The sequence below is a fragment of the Pinus tabuliformis genome, chromosome 3_2 (assembly GCF_031772625.1).
Source record: "Pinus tabuliformis cultivar Carrire ecotype Pingquan chromosome 3_2, CPIR1, whole genome shotgun sequence".
NCBI lineage: Eukaryota > Viridiplantae > Streptophyta > Pinopsida > Pinales > Pinaceae > Pinus > Pinus tabuliformis.
Genome location: NC_142302.1, coordinates 382,759,885 through 382,781,850, shown reverse-complemented (window position 1 = coordinate 382,781,850; position 21,966 = coordinate 382,759,885).

Below are 21,966 nucleotides of genomic sequence, written 5' to 3'. Positions count from 1 at the left end.
ATTGTTCTTTATAAACCTATAAGGTGTAGACTAATTGGTTTGAGTGGGTTTTGCTCTCCATCAAAGGTTCAAACCACATGGAGAGGGGTTGGGGAATTAAAATATCCCAAGATGTTTAATGTATATTGGGGTAAGCATTTGATGTTTATTGATGCCTATCAACATTTATCGACCATTCAATGTGAAATGTAGCTTGGACTAGGCATTTGATGTTTATTGATGCCTATCGAGATTGACCGGTTATTCAATTTATTATATCATTGTGCTAGTGAGAAAAAAGAATTAATGTATGAGCTAAACATATATCATTTAAAAAAACATATAACATGTAACAAGATTCTTAACCATGGAGTTTCAATATCAATGCCACATGCTCCAAAAACCATAATTCATTTCAAATCACACTTTTTCATATGACATTTTTTTTAATTAATGACTTTAACTAAAAGGGTAGAAGAACCATAAATACTTTTGAGATAAATCTCAGTCTTTGTTGTGTGACTACTAGTAAGAATATTTTATAATATTTTGTAGAGGTTAAATCTCTACCATCCACCTAATAATTATTGATAATGAAATTAACATTCTAAAAATCATATTCTAAAATAAACATACTAATTAATATTTTTCTTTAAGTATGAGAATTGGAATTTTAGTACACCTTTTCTAATGAATTGACAATGATTTTTATTTGTGTTTCAAACCATATTAAAGGTCTCACAATAATCCCCGAGGGTTAGCTAAATCCTATTTCCATTGGGAGGTCACGAGTTCAAGTCTCCTTGATGCCTCGACGTTAGGCTTAGATTAACTTGGTTGGGGGGTGTGGTCCCTTCAAGTGGACCTACCCTAATTTTCCACAAAAAAAAATCTCAATCAATATTAAAAATAGTAATCAAGTTATGGATCACAGAAGCCTAAATTAAGATATTACAAATAGTCTTTTAATACCATCAAAATATGAATCATTTAGTAAAAATATTCTCCATAAAATTAAAAATTATTATAGATTCTTTCTTCTTTATATTATTTTCAAAATGTATTTTTATCCATGGTTAGGATAGTTAATGTTTTAATTTTGAAAATTTAAAATATTATTCCATTATTTTCAACGGAAATGAGTATATATTCTATTAAAATTTACACCTAGACACAACAACTACATGGGAGTTTTAGTACATTGCTTCCTCTTTTAGAGGATCCTCCAAGGAGGTATTGTTTAGTGAAACAAAAAGAAGATTGAAAAAAAAAATAACTACATCAAACCGACATATATAGACTTTACAAAATTGATTGAACAGAAGGACACATTTGCAATAGGAAACCATTAGAAAAAAAGGAGAGAAATCTTTGTCTGGAGGCTTGTTAAGGTCTAAATGCAATTTTCGCTTAGGTAAACTTGAAGCAGTTCTAGTAATATTATGGTTATCATTTACTTTGAGTTGTTTCTTTAGGTCCTTAATCTGTTAGAAAAGTGCATCAATTTCCTCATGTTGATGGGATACCTTGTGTTTCAAGGATTGAACTTCCTCCATGAGAGAAATGGAAGCCATATACTAGTGAAGTTTCTAGTTGGTGTCCATATTCTCAAGCTAAAGGACTTCAATTTATTGAATGCATACTTTACAAATATTGTTTCCCTAAACTGTGGCCGAGTTTCCTTTTCTGGTCAACATAATTGATGATGTGGACAAAGGGGGCTAGGTGTCAAAGACGATACGACTCAAGGGATGAGGGATGATGACACGGCAATCAAAAGAAGCCTAGAAGATGCTAGTGCATACAAAATGGTCAAAAGGCTGACATAAGGAACGAGCAACGCCATGTGAGGTTGGCCTATCATCAAATCTTTCTCTAGATTCACAAGACTAGGAATAGACAAATTGATGTGATCCATGAGAAGGGGGGAAACCAAAGAATGTAAAAAAGCAACCGAGAGTGATGAATTATCAATATAATCTAAAATTTCACACATGGAACATGTTGACGGTGATGGACGCCGTTAAAATTGTAAGGGGATCTCCTCGATGTGAAGTCCCAATTATACCTCACACCGTTTAGTGTAGGAGCCCCATCCGATCATACGGTCTGACCACCGTTGGAATGATGTTCTAGGATATGCATTGGTTACAGTCAAACACAAGAGAATGAAACACCTATTTTGGGTAGCAAGAATGTAAGCTCTGCGAGACACCCAATGTAAGGTGTACAAGGGAGGCTTAAAGGCTGGTGAGGGAAATGAGCTACTGGTTAGAAAAGTAATAGTACTATCCTAAAGGGGTACTCAGGGATAAAGAGAAATACTTTTTGAGTGCCTACATATTAGTCCACATAATAAGCAACAATTATTAAAGCATAACAACCTTCACTAAATAATAGCCATATTTAAGCAACAAATTAGTTAATTAACTTAGTAGGTAAATAAAGCAACATATATTGTAGACATAACCAGAATAGTCCAACTACATCTATGATACATGTAAGAAGGAATGTTGACTCATTGAACTTATGATTATAAGTGTAAGATCCCAAGTACACTATTACATGAATGAAACATTGTATCCAATAATGGAACATGAAGCCACAACATGCTTCTCCAAAGAATGATATATCTCATATGTGTTACAAGAGAAGCCAAGGCAAGACTTCTAGAATCTAAAGCCTTCCAAAAAAAAATATGCTTGAGTTATGACAAGTTATTTATAACAATTAACAATGACCTTTGAGCTTCCTGATAACTCATACTTCTATGGTTGATCATATTCTATACATGACTCATTACATTCCAATGTGTGGCTTTTCATATTTCGCATGTTTCCCTTGGACTTCATTACATAACATTTATTACATAAAGCAATTTACAAATGAGATGGTAGCCTAATAAGAAAAAATTAACAATGGGAAAAAGACTCATCAAATGGATAAATACTTTTCTTCCTTATGGAGTTCACTTGTAATGTAAGTGTGCCATGCTCTGAACTCCTTTTTGATGGCTTTGACCTGAATTCACAAGTCCCGTTTGTGGCACATCTTCACCTCTAGTCCCTTCGATAGTATATTCTTGGAGCTTGAATATAAAATATTACACAACCATGAGAGCTTCATGTGTTCTTTTACTAGTGCAAAGGTGTAATGTAGAATAATGTATTTGATTACCTCCAAGACTTCTCATTCTATTTCCTGCTTTATTTGGTAAATATATTCTCTGATCTCCTAGAGGATGACTTCATTGCCTCTAATTCCTTCAAGAGATTTGATGGTAGGAATCCCATGTTTATGTGTTAGAGACTCAAACCCATTATGAATTTGATTATATATAGTCATAGAACTAACCAACTATGCTCCAATATGTGAGTAGTTCTGTAGGTGGAGTCTCAACTGAACTTTATCTATTTCGGTGGTAATTTTTCCCTTGTTTTCCACAAGTTGCAAGAATCTGTATATTTGGCAGTCCACTCCTGTATCTAATCAACTTCTCTATTTTCCATCATCGAGAATTTCACCACTTCCTGTGCATTCTTCTAAATGCCAATGAGAGGAGCCAGGACTTGTTGTATAAGTATCATCTCATCATAGAGTCATGCCATAGTATCCTCCATTGGCCCCAACTATTCTTGCATGGTTGACTGCCATTCCACAGTGTTGAATTTTTGTGATGACAGTCATTGATTCTCTACCACAAGATATTTCTCTTGTTGCTTCACCGCAACAAGTTCTCTTCTCAGCCTATCATTCTCATTCAACAAGTACTCAAAGTTATCCTTTGTCATTGTAGAAAATGCAATATTTTCGACCATGGCTGCCCTCAGATTCCTTTTGGTTTCATCATTTATCACCTTCTCTATAAACACTGGGACTAGATTCTGAGTATCCTTTCATAAATATCTATGCCTCTATTTCACGATCCTCTTCTTCAGTTTATCAAGCATTACACTACATACATCCATTACTCTATCTGTTGGTGGAGATGTGATCCTCATCTCTACAAATGGAAGATGACCAACTATGAGAGGATTTTCTCCTAGAGTATATGGTTATTCCTCCATTAGCTGGATGGTATCTTCTTCCTCGAACTATTCCTCTTCCAACTCTAGAGTCAACTATTCTTCCAATATCAGTGTTTCTTCCTCCTCTTGGGATTACCTCTATTGTTATTCTCCTATCCTCCTTTTATCTTGTTCTTCTGCTTGTTCCTTCTCCAACAAATCATCCTACTAACCCTTCCTCTCCTCTTCTTCTACTTCTCTCCCCTCCTAGTCTTCTTGAATGGCTCTTGAGTTTTAAGGACCATATTTCCATTTCTTGTCGCTCTCACTTGTCAAGGAATACCTAATCCTTTTCCTGGTAACTACTTTCTTTTCTTAATGTGTTATCTCCTCCTCCTCATGCATTCGCAAGTCTTGATCTGGTGGATCATGGGGTGAACTAGTCTCCATTGTTGGATATGTATTCATGTTGGCATTGTACCAGTTCTTTATCTTCTCATATTCTACTGTGGACATCAATGAGTACCCCGTCTTATGACCAATCCATTGACAATGTTGCATGAGAATTCTCCCAGGATCACAGCCATGGAAATATTTAGTAGCAAAATGTAGGTGGTCCAGCTCCTATATCTTTGGTGTTTTTGCCATATGTCTCTTTAACGCAAATAGTTTGATCCTAAATAGAAAGATAGGCCAATGGAATTTCTTCCTACTCTGAAGAATTTTTGACAATCCCTTGTCCAGCTAATTTGCAATTTCTTGCATGACCACCTTATTCGTCACATATCACAGCATAAGATGAGTAGATATCTGAAGATCGAAGAACTTGATGTATGTACCCTCGGGAGCTGAAAATCAGTATGCAATATCTCGAAGTGACTCATGTACCTGATCAGTCATAAAAGGAGGATCGATCTCAAATATCACGTGAAAGATAACTGCAAAGAAGTGTTCAGTCAATTTTTCATAAATGCCTCTAAAGCTTGCTTCTGATAACACTCTACAGGAAAGTAAACTAGTAACTACTGCTCAGGGATCTAGTTCTAGTTCATGTCCAGGAATACATAATATTCGCAGATTCCATCTAAGAAAAATGCAGACATATATAATTTTGGCACTTGGTTTTCCCATAAAGATTCCTTAACTTTCCCACCTAACGCTGCAACTCAAATGACAGGATATCATCCCAATTGAAAGTTCTCCCATGGATCACCACTATATTGAGCATGTATATCTAATTCTCTCCAAACACCTCAACATTCTTACACCCATACAACTAAAAATACATCACTATCAAGTACTGATATACATATTTAAGTATCTTTATCGTATAGACTGCAGATGGATGATGATGAAACTTTGAAATATCTCGACACCATGATATGTTAACATCACTTGTGTCAAGGGTAACTCATCTCATGTAAAAGTTGTCATTTTCACATTCATTGGTCTTGGGCATATTATAATATGTCTACAGGTCTTCACCAAAATAAGTGGTGAGCTGATCGCCACTCTCACTACATAGCACAAGCTAAGAGTCATCCATAAGTGTAATGATCTACTCAATCACTTCTGCACATGGAATGACTGAGAATTTGCATGTGAACCTGTGCATCTTAGACTTCTTGATGTTCATGTATGCATGCAAATCTTCTAAGTCCTCAACAAACCTTTCCTGCATGAATTTGTCATAAATATTTCTATGTGTGACCACTGAATCTTTATGAATAAATCATCGTGTATACACATATATGGGAATAATTGGTTTTTTAACTTCTATAGGCTCATCAACTCTTACTTCTAAAGGTTATTTATAGGTCACTTTGTGAGGTGGCATGGCTCCAACAAATGACGACAAGGTGGTAGTACTTGTAGCATGAACACTTGTTTGGGGCAACACACTCATAGTGACAATATTAGCTTAAAACAACCTACTTATGCAAAAATACTTGTAAATTACGTACAAAGATCCATCATAGATGATAGAACATGAAAAACTATGAACGACAATGTAAAACAACTTGCATGCATGAGAAAATGAGCATACAAACTAGGAGGGCATACTTTTAAAGCACGAAGGGGCATGACGAGTTATTCAGGGATTTGTAGTGTCCTCATGTGCTCAAGAAAGTGAAAAAAATAATATAGGACACCTTGGTGCACCCCAAAGGGTTGAAGAGATGGAATGATGGGCCTTCGAGTGTTCCCTATGTGCTCATGTGTACAAGGAGATAGGGAGGACACATTATCGCACTTTGAAGGGATGAAGGAATGAGTTGAGAAGTCTTTAGGCCTTAATAATGTGCCCATGCACTCAAGGCAACAGAGGGTGTTAGTGTCAATCTTTGCAGCCTTCCTCCAGTGATCAAACATGCTCTTACAAAGTGATTTTAAGGTGTTAAGGTCAAATTTTGTCATTTCAGTGAGTTTTCAAGCAAAATTTGGTCACTAGGTATTAGGTCTAGGGTTTTCTTTTACTCCTGTCAAAGTTGTCTAAATGTTGGTCCATGTCACTATTCAGCTGACTATACCATCATTCAAAGGGTTTTCATCATCATGTTAGGTTCCAATGGTTCATTTTACACCTTGTTCATGCTTCAGTTGCGCCTAGGTAGGGTTCATTTCCCTCTCCTAGGGTTTTGAAGGTAATTTCTCTTGGATGGTCAAATCATCAGCAAAACTTGTATCCTGATGTTGATACACCTTCCCCTATCCTTAATGTACCTTATTAAACACTTCCCATCACTGATATCCCTCAAACGCCTCGTTTTTGCACAAACCCTAGTTTCTTGCTACAACTTGACAATTTTCTAGGCTAGGCTTGTGTTTTTCCCTTTTGGACCCCTTCCCCTCACTCAATATTTTAAATTCCACTTTCCCCTGCTTCCTAACATCCCTACATACTTCCAAAAACTTTCTCAAGAATTTAGAAGCCCCTTATCCCCTTCATTTCACTTCATTTCGACAAATCCACTATTCCACACATCGGGATAGGTTTTACTCCAATGATGTTTCTGAGCAAGAAAATATGAATTTGGGAACACTGAAAGAGGTTTTTGTCCAAAATAGGCCAAGGAAGAAAAATTTCCTTCAATTTTTACACAGGTGTCATGGTTTTAGAGAAATGTCAAAAATACAGTTGCCTCAGGAGAATTGATGCACCTCTGAAGTGACCTTGGGAAAATCAATATTTCTTCTAGCTTGGTTGGCCAAATGACTTTCTTGATGAGTCAAATGATAACTAGACACAAATATCTTTCCAATGAGCTATCATGAGCTCAATTTTGGGTTGAGAAAGACCTTCAAAAGTTGACTGCAACAGCACTCTTCCTTGAGGCAGCTTCATTTTGCACATTTTGACCAGTCTTGGGAGATTTGACTTTTGACAAGGGAAATGAACTCCAAATTGAAAAATTCAAGTTGGGTTGGAAATTATACTCAATAAAATTTCCAACGAGCTATCCCATGCACAATTTGGACATCGAGAAGGCCTCCAAAACTTGTCTGCAAAAATGCACTATGCATTGAGATGGCGCAGCGCATTGGGCAACCCTCCATAGTGTAAAAAATGAACTGGTACAACGCATTGAGATGGTGCAGCGCATTGGGCTAAAAAACCTAAAATCCATTCAAATATTCCTCCAAAGGCTCTCAAATTGCTAAATTCTTCATTTCCCAAGTAAGCTAACATCCCTCCATGACCAATGAATGAATTTCTCTTGGTGCTTATGGTGATTTAATGTATAAAAATTAAAACCCTACCTCCTTGCATTTTTTGTCAAAAAATAATTACATAGGGTTTATGAGTTGTATTTCTTACTACTAATTCAACTCCTATCCATTTCTCACTCCCTCACTCCTTTATTCCCTCAATCATTTTCTCCCTCTCTTTACATTCTCATCTACCCATTCCACATTTCCCATATCCCTAATCAACTAACCCTAAATCCCTAACCCCACTATCCCAAACCCTAGTCAAATATCCCCAAAACCCTAATTTCCATCCCAAACCCTAAATATCATCCCCTAAACCCTTTCATTCCCTAAAACCCTACATCTAGCATAAAATCCTCCCCTCATCAGTCCCACTCATCCATGGAGCTCAAAAACATGAAGGCAAAACCGACAAGCTGCCAAGAGGAGGAAAATCTAATTGACCACACTTGAGCAAGAAATTCAAGCTGATCGTGAATATTAGCTTGAGAGAACAAACATGCACCTAGAAAGGATGCTAGAGAAGGCCAAAAATGATAAAAATATGTTGAGGCACATGGCCTACCATTACTAGGCGAGAAACAAGGTATGCAAAGCAATAATCAGGATTTTGAAGGCCAAGTTGAAGAAGGCATCAAGGAGGTGAAAATAGCAAGATAGACTTTAGATCTTGGTTGAGGATTTCTTGGCCCAAAAAAACACTTAATGGAGGATACTCAGCCCAAATTTCAAAAAATTTGGGACACTTTTTGCAATTTTGGAAATTTTGCCTTAAAAACAGGCTTTTCTGCCCGATGTGCCGCGCCACCTGGTGCTCGCTTTTGATGGGGGACTCATTTTGATGAAAAATCAAAATTTTTGGATTTTTCATGAAAAAATATGCATGGTCACCAATGGCCAAGAAATTTTGATAGGTTTTGAGCCCCCAAAAAGGTCAAAAACACCCTAACAATGACCTTTCTGCCCTTTTTTGACACACACGAAGCAATCTTGGAAGAACTAAGTTTTGGAGGGGAAAATGGAGGCTAAATTCCAAAATTCTACTTATGTTGGAAATTATACAAGTATACCTTTCCAACAAGCCCACTTGGAGCAAATTTGGACACCAGGAAGGCCTCCAAAATCAGCTGCAAAAAGGCGTTATGCATAGGGAAATCAGCGCGGCGCATTGGAGGAATTTTGCTCATTTTTGGTCAAAAACTCTGTTTTTCACCTAGTTTTTTCACAGTTTGACTTTTTTCCTTCTAATTTTCAAACTCATGATGTAATTTAATGTGAAATGATGGATTTTGATGTAATTATGCTAAATTTTCACTCATAGAGGTAGATTCATCCATCAAAAGGTAGTTTGCAACTGAATGAATCAGTTTCCTAGTTTTTAGAGGCAAGCTGTTCCACTACCTACCTTTTAGTTCTCAGTTTAGATTTTTTTGGAATAGATCCTAATCTTATGAGCGAGACACCTAGAGGCTAGGATGAGTTTTTGGTTTCCTATATTTTGTAATTTTTCAGGCATTAGCATGGTTGGACTTTTGGGAAAGCTTGGAGCTTCATTGTATACTCATTTCAACAGTTTGGCTAAGGAATAGACCAGTGGTTTGCAGCACATTATGGGATTCATGTGGCATCTTGATTTGGTATTGTGTTTTCCTCTGTAATTTAAGTCTACATGTGTTTTATGTATGCCATATCTCTCTTTATTTCATCTTAACTAAAACAAACAAGGATAAAAGGTAGAATACATTGAAAGTGCAGTGCTCTGCCTAGGGTTTGTTTAGTTATCTATGTTTTCAGCTATTTGAAGAGGATACTTGAGTTTTTCATGCCCTCTCAAACTCCTCACCTATCTAAAAGCTCTCCATCTCACTCAATTTGAAGTACCAAATCACTTGCCTACCTTTCCCCATAGAGATCTCTGCAAAACTAAGCCTCATTCTCGGGCCCAAATCTGCCTTTCACATTTGAGCCAACAAAACATCATTAAATTGAATCAAACACATCTGTACACATACCTAGCCTAAAATTAGTCATTACATTAGTTATATCAAGCTTTATTTCCCATCTTTTCCTAAGATTGACAAGGAGAGAGCCCTCTCCCAACCTAGTAGGGCTAGCTACTAGGTTAAGCGTGGTTTGATGTTACCCTAGATCCTACCTTTCTCAGCCTGAGGTAGATTTAGGCCCTAACATAGTGGCGACCATACTGGGGAAAAGAAAAGTTTGTTGTTTTCTTTATAAACTATAGACGAATCCTGAAGTTAACCAGGTAGCCTTCAAAATGCTCTTGCTTTGCATTAGAGAAAGTAGATGAATGTTGCTTCAGTTAGTCTCCCGTCTAGTTTATGAAATGAACATCTGGTTTCCTCAGTAAAATATAATCAAGTTCAGATCTAATTGTTGATGGTGGACAATGATCAAGCACCACAAGGCTGAAATCATTCACCTGGCGATTCCAAATTAGTTTTGAGATCATATCCAAAGACTCCACTTGAGGATGAATCTGACCAGCAGAAACATGAAAGGACAATATGGAAAGATCAAGTATTCAAGTTGGAATTTCATCCAAGAAATTTTGTTCTTTGTCATAAATTATTTCTTCTCTTTTCCCAAGAATGTCAAGAAGGCTTTGCAAAGTATATTGTATTTGAGAAAAGATCCTCAACCTGCATTTGATTCCTTCCCTTTGAACATTCTGAATACCAAAGATTTGTATGCCTTTGATCTTGATCAAGACCCTTCTTCTGAATCTTGTGATGACCGTCTTCAAATTGATGAGCCTCAAGAGGCCAAGACTGATTCTACAGCTTCTGTACATACCCCTATACCTTGTAAAATTCCAAATTGATACAAGCCTCTGATTTTACCTCTTATATACCATGCTTTCCCTAAAATCATGATCTATATCTACCAATATTTGATGGAGAATGTGACAATGTCACTGCTGAGAGACATGTATTGAATTTTGAGTCATTTCTTGACCTTTTTGAAGTTGATCAAGAAGATGTCAGTATAAGGCTTTTTTCTCTTTCTTTGCAAGGCAAAGTCAAGAGTTGGTTCAAAACCCTGCCTGATGCGAGCATCTCATATTTCCATCAGTTCGTCAAAGTTTTCCTCGTGGTAAGACAAAACCCTTTCTTGATTATAGAAGAGTATAACCAGCTGAAAAGACTGCCAGGGGAGACAGTAACACAATTTTCTGCCAGATTTAACCAAGTTTATTATTCGATGCCAGTTAATATAAGGCCTCCTCCTGGATCCGCTCTCTTGCACTACCTGGGTGCCTTGGATCTGGAAATGGAGTTTCAGCTGAGAGAAAGGAATCTTGCAACACTTGAAGAGATGCAGAATAGTGCAATAGATGTAGAGGCTCATCTGTTGATCCAAAGGGCAAAGCTGAAGGAAGAAGAGATGAAAAACATAGATCCGAAGGAATCAACATCTCTAGAGGTAAAGCTTGACATTTTGGTAAGTGCAGTGGAAGATATGATGCAAAGGATCACCACAAGGAATGAGTATAATGTTCAAGCCCATGGCTTGCTGATTGAAGAAGAACAAGTTGTTGTTCCAAAACATCTTCTTTCTTATCCCAGTTGTCATAGATCTGATAATGATTGTTTTATAGATCATCTTGGAGAAGAGAGATATATTGATATGACATGTATTCTTGATGATGTCTTTTATACTGATGATTTTCCTTAGTTTGATTAGTATGATGATGATTATTCTCCAAACGGAAGCTAATCTTGCAGACAAACTAGCAGCTAGTTTGTGGGAGGAGGAAGTTCATTTTCAGCAGCTTGAATACAATGTTCAGCCATCACATATCAGCTATGGAAATGATGAGGAAAGTGTAGCAAACTTTGAAGTAAGTAAAGGATATTTGCCTTTTTGTTTTGCTTCGTTTCAATTCATCAGAGACAACATTCATGCAATCAAAATTCAATCATCGATAAGTCTTGATCTGGACCATCTTGAGAGAAATGAAAACCTTGTTCGAGATTTTTCATATCTAGAGTTGCAGCCCCCGAATGCCTTTGAATGTCAAGTTGCAGATGAAGACTTGGAAACTAGACTATATGATCAAATGATAATAGATGATTCCGTACCTTTTTGTTTTGAATCATTTCAGTTTTTGAAGGAAAATTTGCATAGTACATCTTCCGTAAAGGATGAGCAGCTTGTAGAGAATCATGTAATCTCAGCGACAACAATAGAAAATGGGTTGCAACAATCTTTTCAAGTTTTTCATGATCCAATAGTTGATGTGTTCGATGATGTCTGTAGTCAAAGTCCTTCTCCTATCTATGAGCTTGACAAAATTATTGATACAAACTTGATCCGACATCCTATTTCTTTTTCATTTTCAGTAGGAGTCTTGTCACAAAGCTCAGATCAAAGTTTGCATTCATGGTATGAAGAGAAGAGAAGTAATTCATTGGATGAGCTAAGTCCCAATGTCCATGAATTTCAATATCCTTATGCAGTGTTTTTTTGGAGGTGGATAGAGAATCCATAGTATTCAACGGATCTGTTCACAAGTTTTCATGGGAGTTTCCTTTCATTAGTTCTCTCTTGTTGTTCATAAGCAAGCACTTGTGAAGAATTCAAACAACAGTAGGAATACTTACTTTGTTGCATTGGTTGTTTCATTTCACTTGATGAGGTGATGAATGAAACTGTTAGAGTAGGTTTTGATGAATAAGCTCTACTTTGAGCAGCATTTCCAGTTTGTCGGTTGTGTTTAAGTATCGAGTCAGTTTTCAGTTGAGTGATAGTCAGTTTGTGTCGTCAAGTTGTTAGTTTTCAGTCATGCATTTCAGCTTGAGTTTTTGACTCCATTACCCAATGGATAAGGCACTGGTCTGTTCTCCCAAAGATCTGTCGTTCTTGGCACCTCCAAGGAGCTACCATCCCCATTGGAGCCAATGTTAGTGTCAGTCTTTGCAACCTTCCTCTAGTGATCAAGCATGCTCTTACAAAGTGATTTTAAGGTGTCAAGGTCAAATTTTGTCATTTCAGTGAGTTTTCAAGCAAAATTTGGTCACCAAGTATTAGGTCTAGGGTTTTCTTTTACTCCTATCAAAGTTGTCTAAATGTCGGTCCATGTCACTATTCAGCTAAGTGTACCATCATTCATATGGTTTTCATCATCATGTTAGGTTCCAATGGGTCATTTTACACCTTGTTCATGCTTTAGTTGCACCTAGGTAGGGTTCATTTCCCTCTCCTAGGGTTTTGAAGGTAATTTCTCTTGGATGGTCAAATCATCAGCAAAACTTGTGTCCTGATGTTCATACACCTTCCCCTATCCTTAATGTACCTTATTAAACACTTCCCATCAGTGATATCCCTCAAATTCCTCATGTTCGCACAAACCCTAGTTTCTTGCTACAACTTGACAATTTTCTAGGCTAGGCTTGTGTTTTGCCCTTTTGGACCCCTTCCCCTCACTTAATATTTGAAATTCCACTTTCCCATGCCTCCTAACATCCCTCCCTACTTCCAAATATTTTCTCAAGAATTTAGAAGCCCCTTATCCCCTTCATTTCACTTCATTTCGACAAATCCCCTGTTCCACACATCGGGATAGGTTTTACTCCAATGATGTTTTTGAGCAAGAAAATATGAATTTGGGAAAACTGAGAGAGGTTTTTGTCCAAAATAGGCCAAGGAAGAAAAAAATCCTTCACTTTTTACACAGGTGTCATGGTTTTAGAGAAATTTCAAAAATACAGTTGCCTCAGGAGAATTGATGCACCTCTGAAGTGACCTTGGGAAAATCAAGATTTCTTCTAGCTTGGTTGGCCAAATGACTTGCTTGATGAGTCAAATGATAACTAGACACAAATATATTTCCAATGAGCTATCATGAGCTCAATTTTGGGTTGAGGAAGACCTTCAAAAGTTTACTGCAATAGCACTCTGCCTTTAGGCAGCCTCATTTTTCACATTTTGACCAGTCTTGGGAGATTTGACCTTTTATAGGGAAAATGAACTCCAAATTGAAAAATTCAAGTTGGGTTGGAAACTAGACTCAATAATATTTTTAACGAGCTATCCTATGCCCAATGTGTACATAGGGAAGGCCTCCAAAATTTTTCTGCAAAAATGCACTATGCATTGAGATGGCGCAGCGCATTGGACAACCCTCTGCAGTGTAAAAAATGAACTGGCACGACGCATTGAGATGGCGCGGCACGTTGGGCTAAAAGCCCTTAAATACATTCAAATATTCCTCCAAAGACTCTCAAATTGCTAAATTCTTCATTTCTCAAGTAATTTAACATCCCTCCATGACCAATGAATGAATTTCTCTTGATGCTTATGGTGATTTAATGTATAAAAATTAAAACCCTACCTCCTTGCATTTTTTGTCAAAAAACAATTGCATAGGGCTTATGAGTTGTATTTATTTCTGCTAATTTGACTCCTAGCCATTTATCACTCCCTCACTCCTTCATTCCCTCAATCATTTTCTCCCTCTCTTTACATTCTCATCTACCCATTCCACATTTCCCATATCCCTAATCAACTAACCCTAAATCCCTAATCCCACTATCCAAACCCTAGTCAAATATCCCCAAAACCCTAATTTCCATCCCAAACCCTAAATATCATCCCCTAAACCCTTTCATTCCCTAAAACCCTATAGATATCATCAAAATCCTCCCCTCACCAGTCCCACTCATCCATGGAGCTCATAAACATAAAGGCAAAACCAACAAGATGCCAAGAGGAGGAAAATTTAATTGGCCACACTTGAGTAAGAAATTCAAGTTGATAGTGAATCTTGGCTTGAGAGAAAAAACATGCACCTAGAAAGGATGCTAGAGAAGGCCAACAATGAAAAAAATATGTTAAGGCACAAGGCCTACCATTACTCGGCGAGAAACAAGGTATGCAAAGCAAGAATCAGGATTTTGAAGGCCAAGTTGAAGAAGGCATCAAGGAGGCGAAAATAGCAAGATAGACTCTAGATCTTGGCTGAGGCTTCCTTGGCCCAACACAACACTTAATGGAGGACACTCAACGGAAATTTCAAAAAAATTGGGACACTTTTTGCAATTTTGGAATTTTTGCCTTAAAAAACAGGCTTTTCTGCCCGATGCGCCGCGCCACCTAGCGTTCGCTTTTGATGGGGGACTCCTTTTGATGAAAACTCAGAATTTTTGGATTTTTCATGAAAAGATAGGCATTTTCACCAATGGCCAAGAAATTTTGACAGGTTTTGAGCCCCCAAAAATGTCAAAAACACCCTAAAAATGACCTTTCTGCCCCTTTTTTGACACACAGGAAGCAGTCTTGGGAGAACTCAGTTTTGGAGGGGCAAATGGAGGCCAAATTCAAATATTCCACTTGTAAGAAAAATTAGACAGGAATACCGTTCCAGCAAGCCCACTTGGAGAAAATTTGGACACCGGAAAGGCCTCCAAAATCAGCTGCAAAAAGGCGCTATGCATCGGGAAATCAGCGTGGTGCATTGGAGGAATTTTGCTCATTTTTGGTCAAAAACTCTGTTTTTGCCTAGTTTTTTCACAGTTTGACTTTTTTCCTTCTAATTGTCAAACTCATGATGCAATTTAATGTGGCATGATGGATTTTGATGTAATTATGCTAAATTTTCACTCATACAGGTAAATTCATCCATCAAAAAGTAGTTTGCAAGTGAATGAATCAGTTTCCTAGTTTTTAGAGGCAAGCCGTTCCACTGCCTACTCTTTAGTTTCCAGTTTAGATTTTGTTGGAACATATCCTAATCTTATGAGCTCGACCCCTAAAGGCTAGGATGAGTTTTTGGTTGCCTATATCTTGTAATTTTTTAGTCATTAGCATAGTTGGACTTTTGGGAAAGCTTAGAGCTTCATTGTATACTCATTTCAGTAACTTGGCTAAGGAATAGACCAGTGGTTTGTAACACTTTATGGGATTCACGTGGAATATTGCTTTGGTATTGTGTTTTCCTCTGTAATTTTAAGTCTACATGTGTTTTATGTATGCCATATCTCTCTTTATTTCATCTGAACTAAAACAAACAAGGATAAAAGGTAGAATACATTCAAAGTGCAGTGCTCTACCTAGGGTTTGTTTAGTTATCTATGTTTTCAGCTATTTGAATAGGATCCTTGAGTTTTTCATGCCCTCTCCAATTCCTCACCTGTCTAAAATCTCTCCATCTCACTTAATTTGAAGTACCAAATCACTTGCCTACCTTGCCCCATAGAGATCTCTGCAAAACTGAGCCTCATTCCTGGGCTCAAATCCGCCTTTCACATTTGAGCCAACAAAACATCATTAAATTCAATCAAACACTTATGTACACATACCTAGCCTAAAATCAGTCATTACTTTAGTCATCTCAAGCTTTATTGCCCATCTTTTCCTGAGATTGACAAGGAGAGAGCCCTCTCCCGACCTGGTAGGGCTAGCTACCAGGTTAAGCTTGGTTTGATGTTACCCTAGATCCTACCTTTCTCAGCCTAAGGTAGATTTAGGCCCTAACAGAGGGCACACTATTGCATGCCAAAGGGATGAAGGAAAATTCTTCATGCCTTCTTGATGCGCTCATGCACTTAAGAGAGGGAATAATTCTTCGTGGTGAAGAAGTGCACTCTAGAGGAAAACTTGATCCAACAGGGCACAATTTTTGAGGTTGATTAGGCTTTGAGCTCAAGAAGTGTGCTCTACTTGTTTGAAGCTCAAGTTTTAACAACAAGATTTGATACTAAGATGAGGAAAATATATATGTACAAGGCTTTATAATTGTTGTCACATTCAAGGTGGAAGATAAAGTGTTTCAAAAATATGAAGAGTTTTATCATGTGACAACAAATTAACACTTGAAACATGAATATTCAACATAAAATCCAGCAAAAAACTAAAAAATAAAGGTTTGAAAACAAGAAAAGCAATGACTGTGAAATCATGAAATGCATGGAAACATTTGACATGCAAAACTTACATGTTGCACTGGGTGATGAAGAGACTCTTAATTCCTAGTTGTGCACCCAACTTAGATTTAATGATTATGCAACAAGAATGATTAACTGAGTTGATTTAAAGAATTTAACTTTCAAAATTAATTCATGCATGAGTGTCACTTATCATCGCATGAGAGTTTTAGTTAAATAAGTTGAGTGGGCTCCTATTTTCTAGAAGTGCACCCACATGCAACAAAATCACACATGCGTGCATTTAGAAATGACACATGTGTTTGTCATGAAGGAGTGAGCTCATGGAGGATAAAATTTTTCATCCTAAAGGAGTGCGCACTTCTTTGACCCAAAAGAGTGTGCTCAAGTTGAGCGCATGTGGTCATCAACTTGCAGTGTGATTTTTCTCTTTTGAGTGTTTTTCTTTCTTTTGTTTTCTTTTTCATTCTTTTGAGTGTTTTTTGTGTATGTGCATGGTGATAAGACAAGTTTATAAGTCAATAAATATATGAGTTCACCTAAAAATTGACTAACTAACTCAAGTGTTTCTAATTGTTAACTGATGATGCTTAATAAATATTGACTTAGGAGGATAAAACACTAGGAGAAAACATACAGATAACAGATCAAACAACATGACGAATCAAGGGGGCTTGAAATGACAGTTATTATAGGCTCCAAAAATGACATAGGAGAAAACTTTTGGAGGGTCATTGTCGTAGCGACAACACTTGGGGACACACTGGGAGAACCCAAACTTTTTTTAAATGGTTTCATTGTAAGCGTAGAGCCTCATTTCTTCAGGAAGTGATTTAGTTACTGGGTACCTTAGCTCTCCACTCTTACCTAGTTAAAGATATAGTCTTCCCTAGTTCCATTACTCTAAAAAACATAATATATAACCAGTCATATCATTATCCTGTCAATGTAAGTAATGGTAATATAGTATGGTGAAACAAAACAATTAGATTGTATGTTTTACATCTCTGGCATTACTCCACTACCAGCAGGGCTATAAAATACCTCAATGGATTCATTTCCACAACACATGTTGATTCGCTATCAATGATCCTCGACAGTACCCTAGTGAAGTCGCTTGTTTCACCTCCATGCGCAGGAAGACTTTCTCTTCTTTCACCCTTTATATTTTCTTTTATTTTCATAGGACTGTGTATACGAACTCATTATTTTTTGCAGGTGGAAGAGGGATATTGACTAATTAAGAGTAAAGGAGGTTGTTCCTTTAGAGGCGGGTTTTTAGGCCTCTCACTCTTTGTTCGCTAAAAAATTTCCCCTGATTTTACTCTTCACAGATACATAAGAAATAACATGTTATTCATAATAGGATCGAGCATGGGATTAAGAATCCTAAATAGATGTAGCCTTCATGGTTTACTTACAGCTTCCCAATTGAAGGATCATATTTTCCATCAAAAAATCGACTCAAAAGTGATAAACCAAGTCAAGGAAGAGGGTAACAAATAATCCAAGGGTTGCACATTACTACAACTTTCCATTCACAAAAGATTAGCCACATCATCTCAAATATCAAAGCCTACTTTATTCAAAGACAATGAAAACCAAAATATTAAAATAGAAATATGAATGATGAAGATACACAACAAGAATGCAATGCATCTAACTGCATGCAATCTATCCTACCCTCACCTAAATAAAAGGGGGCCAAGTCATGTAAAGTGAAATTTCCAATGCAACCATAGAAGTTTCTCCAAACCATTAGAACATAAGATATGAGCATGAAGAATATAAAAAAATACAATGCAGTGAACAATAGAAATCATGAAACATTTTCACTGACAAATGAAAAAAGTAAGTACAGCCACAATGGTGTATTACACTCAACTTCTCTACCACACAATAGATTCCACAACAAGAAAAATCAATAGGCCTGTTACCATACAAGACTTGACAAAGAGCATGTAGATGCAGGCCATGAGAAATGTGTCCTGACTAAAAATAATCTTCTAATGAGTCTACAATGGTATCATGGAAATAAAATTTTGGGAAAGATAAACAAGAAAGACTGAACAAGGACAGATGTGTGTCATAAGCATGGTTACCAAGTTGACCACGATCCAAGTTGTCCTGCACATGAGATTCTTTGATGGATGATGAAAAAGATTCATTAATATTACAAGTCAGATATTTTTTTGAGATGGGATGTAGCAATGAAAGTTCAATGATTAAAATAAATTTCCTTCCCTGGGTGTTGAAGAACTTCATGTGGATAAAATAAGCATCCCTCAGGAGGGCATCATCACCCTATATGATGACATGAATGATAAAATTATGCAAATAGTTATAAATGACTAAAATCACAAATTTTCTCATGGTGACAAGAACCTGACATAACCATCAACATGGACTGAAGTGTCCTACTCACCTGACTTAACCTTGATTCCTGACAATATTTATAACTAATCTGGGAAAACATAGTTGGGTGCTTATCAAAATGAGATTCATTATTCAAATCATGAGATTCAACAAAAGATAAAATTTCTAGATTACTACAGAACTCTTCAATGATAAGCATGTCATTATCTTGGTCAAAATGAGTTGTACCTTAAATAAAGTGGTGGATAATCACCTCAAACTCCATTTGAAATTGTTGCAAATTCAAATCTTCATGTAAGAACAAATATTCATCCATATTACTTGAAAAATCATCATTGTATAATTCAGAGAGAAAAAATTATCAGTGGCATGATCATCCAAGGGTTCAACTTGATTAATGGGGAAAGGATCGACTAGACAAATATCAATATTACTAGGTAGATGAATGACAATATCAGATGAATCACCATTGGGGGTGAAAGAAAAATAATTTCTTCATTAGAAAATTGAGCTTTCTATTTAATGGTTGGTTGAGGTTTGAAACATAGATAATTAAAAGGAGGAGGACATGGAACAAAAGGCATGTCCGGTTCTTCCTCATGATGCTGAAATTATTTTCTATCGGGAGGACATGAGGAATAAGATTCAAAATATTTGTTGGACATCCAGATTAAGAAAGGAAATTTCTCAACTAAGAATTGTTAATCCACATCCTCATTTCAGAACTCATAAGAAAGATGAAGGAATCAATTAGTGAAATGTTCAAGGGATTTATTTTGTTCCATTATTAATTGACCAAGTTCATTAAGAAAATATCCATATTCGTACTTGTAAAAGATGCAACAAAGCTTGTTAACAAAATTCTTGAAAGATGTGACAAAAGCGACGTGTAGAGAGTAGCACTTCTTAGTTGACTGAGTTCATTAAGAACATATTCAAATTGTTACTTGTCAAAGGCACGATGAAACTTGTTAACCAAATTCTTGAAAGATGTGATAGAAGCGACAGGTAGAGAATAGCACCATCGCTTCGCATGACCATCCAATGTAAGGTAAACAACCGCATGAGGATTTCCTCATAATAAACACTACTTGAAAAGAAAAATTGAACGAATTCAATCAAGTAGTAAAGGATGATTTTTGTAAGCTTGTGATCGAATTTAAGATATGACAAGTTATCTAAAAAGTATACAAGAATTGAAATATTTAAAGCTTCAGAAAAACACATCGGAATTATGATATAGTGTGAATTCATTAAAGGTAGGAGATTCAAAAAAACTTCACAGGCTCATCTTGTCATCTACCCTCCTTCTAGCACAAAATATGTTGACGGTGTTGGATGCTGCCAACATTGTAAGGGGATCTCCTTGATGTGAAGTCCCAATTACACCTCACACCGTTTGGTATAGGAGTCCCATTCTATCATATAGTCCAACCACCATTGGATTGATCTTCTAGGATATGCCTTGGTTATTATCAAACGCAAGAGAATGCAACACATGTTTGGGGCAACAAGAATGTAAGCTCTGTGAGACACCGAATGTAAGGTGCACATGGGAGGCTTCACAGCTAGTGAGGGAAATGAGGCACCAGTTAGAAAATCAATAGTACTATCCTAAAGGAGGATACATGTATAAAGAGAAATAATTTTTGGGTACTTGCAGATTAGTCCACATAATAAAAAATAATCATTAAAGCATAAAAAAATTCATTCAGTAATAGTCATAGCTAAGCAACGAATTAGCTCATTAACTTAGTATGTAAATAAAGACATATATTGGCATAGACATACCCAGAATAGTCCAACTATATCTACGATACATGTATGAAGGAATCTTAGCTCATTGAGCTTCTAATTATAAGTGTAAGATCCCAAATACATTTTTACATAAATGAAACACTATATCCAATAGTGGAAGATGAACCCACAACTTGCTTCTACAAATAATGATCTATCTCCCATGTGTTACAAGAGAAGCCAAGACAAGACTTCTAGAATCTAAATCCTTCCAAAAGCCTTTATTCTTGAGTTATGAGGAGTTATTTATAAAAATTGAAAATGGACTTTGAGCTTCCTCATGACTCTTTGACTTCTATGATTGTTCATATTCTATACGTGATTCATCACATTCCAATGTGTGGATTTTTATATTCCACATGTGTCCCTTGAACTTCATTACATAACATTTATTACATAAGACACTTTACAAATGAGATAGTGGCCTAATAAGGAAAAACTGACAATGGGACAAAGACTCATCAAATAGATAAATCATTTTCTTCCTTATGGAGTTCACTTGTAATGTAAGTGTGCCATGCTCTAAACTCCTTTAGGATGGCTTCGATCCGAATTGGAAAGTCCCCTTTGTAGCACATATTCACGTAGAGTGCCTCAATTAGTATATTCGTAGAGAATAAATGTACATTATTCCACATCCATGAGATGTTCATGTGAACTTTGACTCGTGCAAAGGCGTACTACAAAATAATGTATTTGGTTACCTCCAAACCTTCTTGTTCTGTTGCATGCTAGATTTGTTCAATATATTCTCTAATCTCCTAGAAGATGACTTCATTGCCTTTGATTTCTTTAATTGATCTGATGGTGGACATCCCATATTTATTTATTATAGACTCAAACTCATTATAAAGTTGATTATATGCATCTATAGTACTAACCGACTGTGCTCTAAGATGCAAATAGTTCTATAGGTTGATTCTAAATTGAACTCTATCTATTTCTACGAAAGTTTTAGCCTTCTTTTCCAAATGTTGAGGAGCATCTGGATATTTGGAATTCCACTCCTGCATATGAGAAACTACTATATTTTCTATCTTTAGGAGTTTCACCACTTCTTGTGCCTTATTTTGAATTCTAATGAGACGAGCCATAACCTACTATATAAGTATTATGTCATCATATAGTCACACCATGGTGTTCTACATTAGCCCCAACTCTTCTTGCATGGTTGATTGTCATTC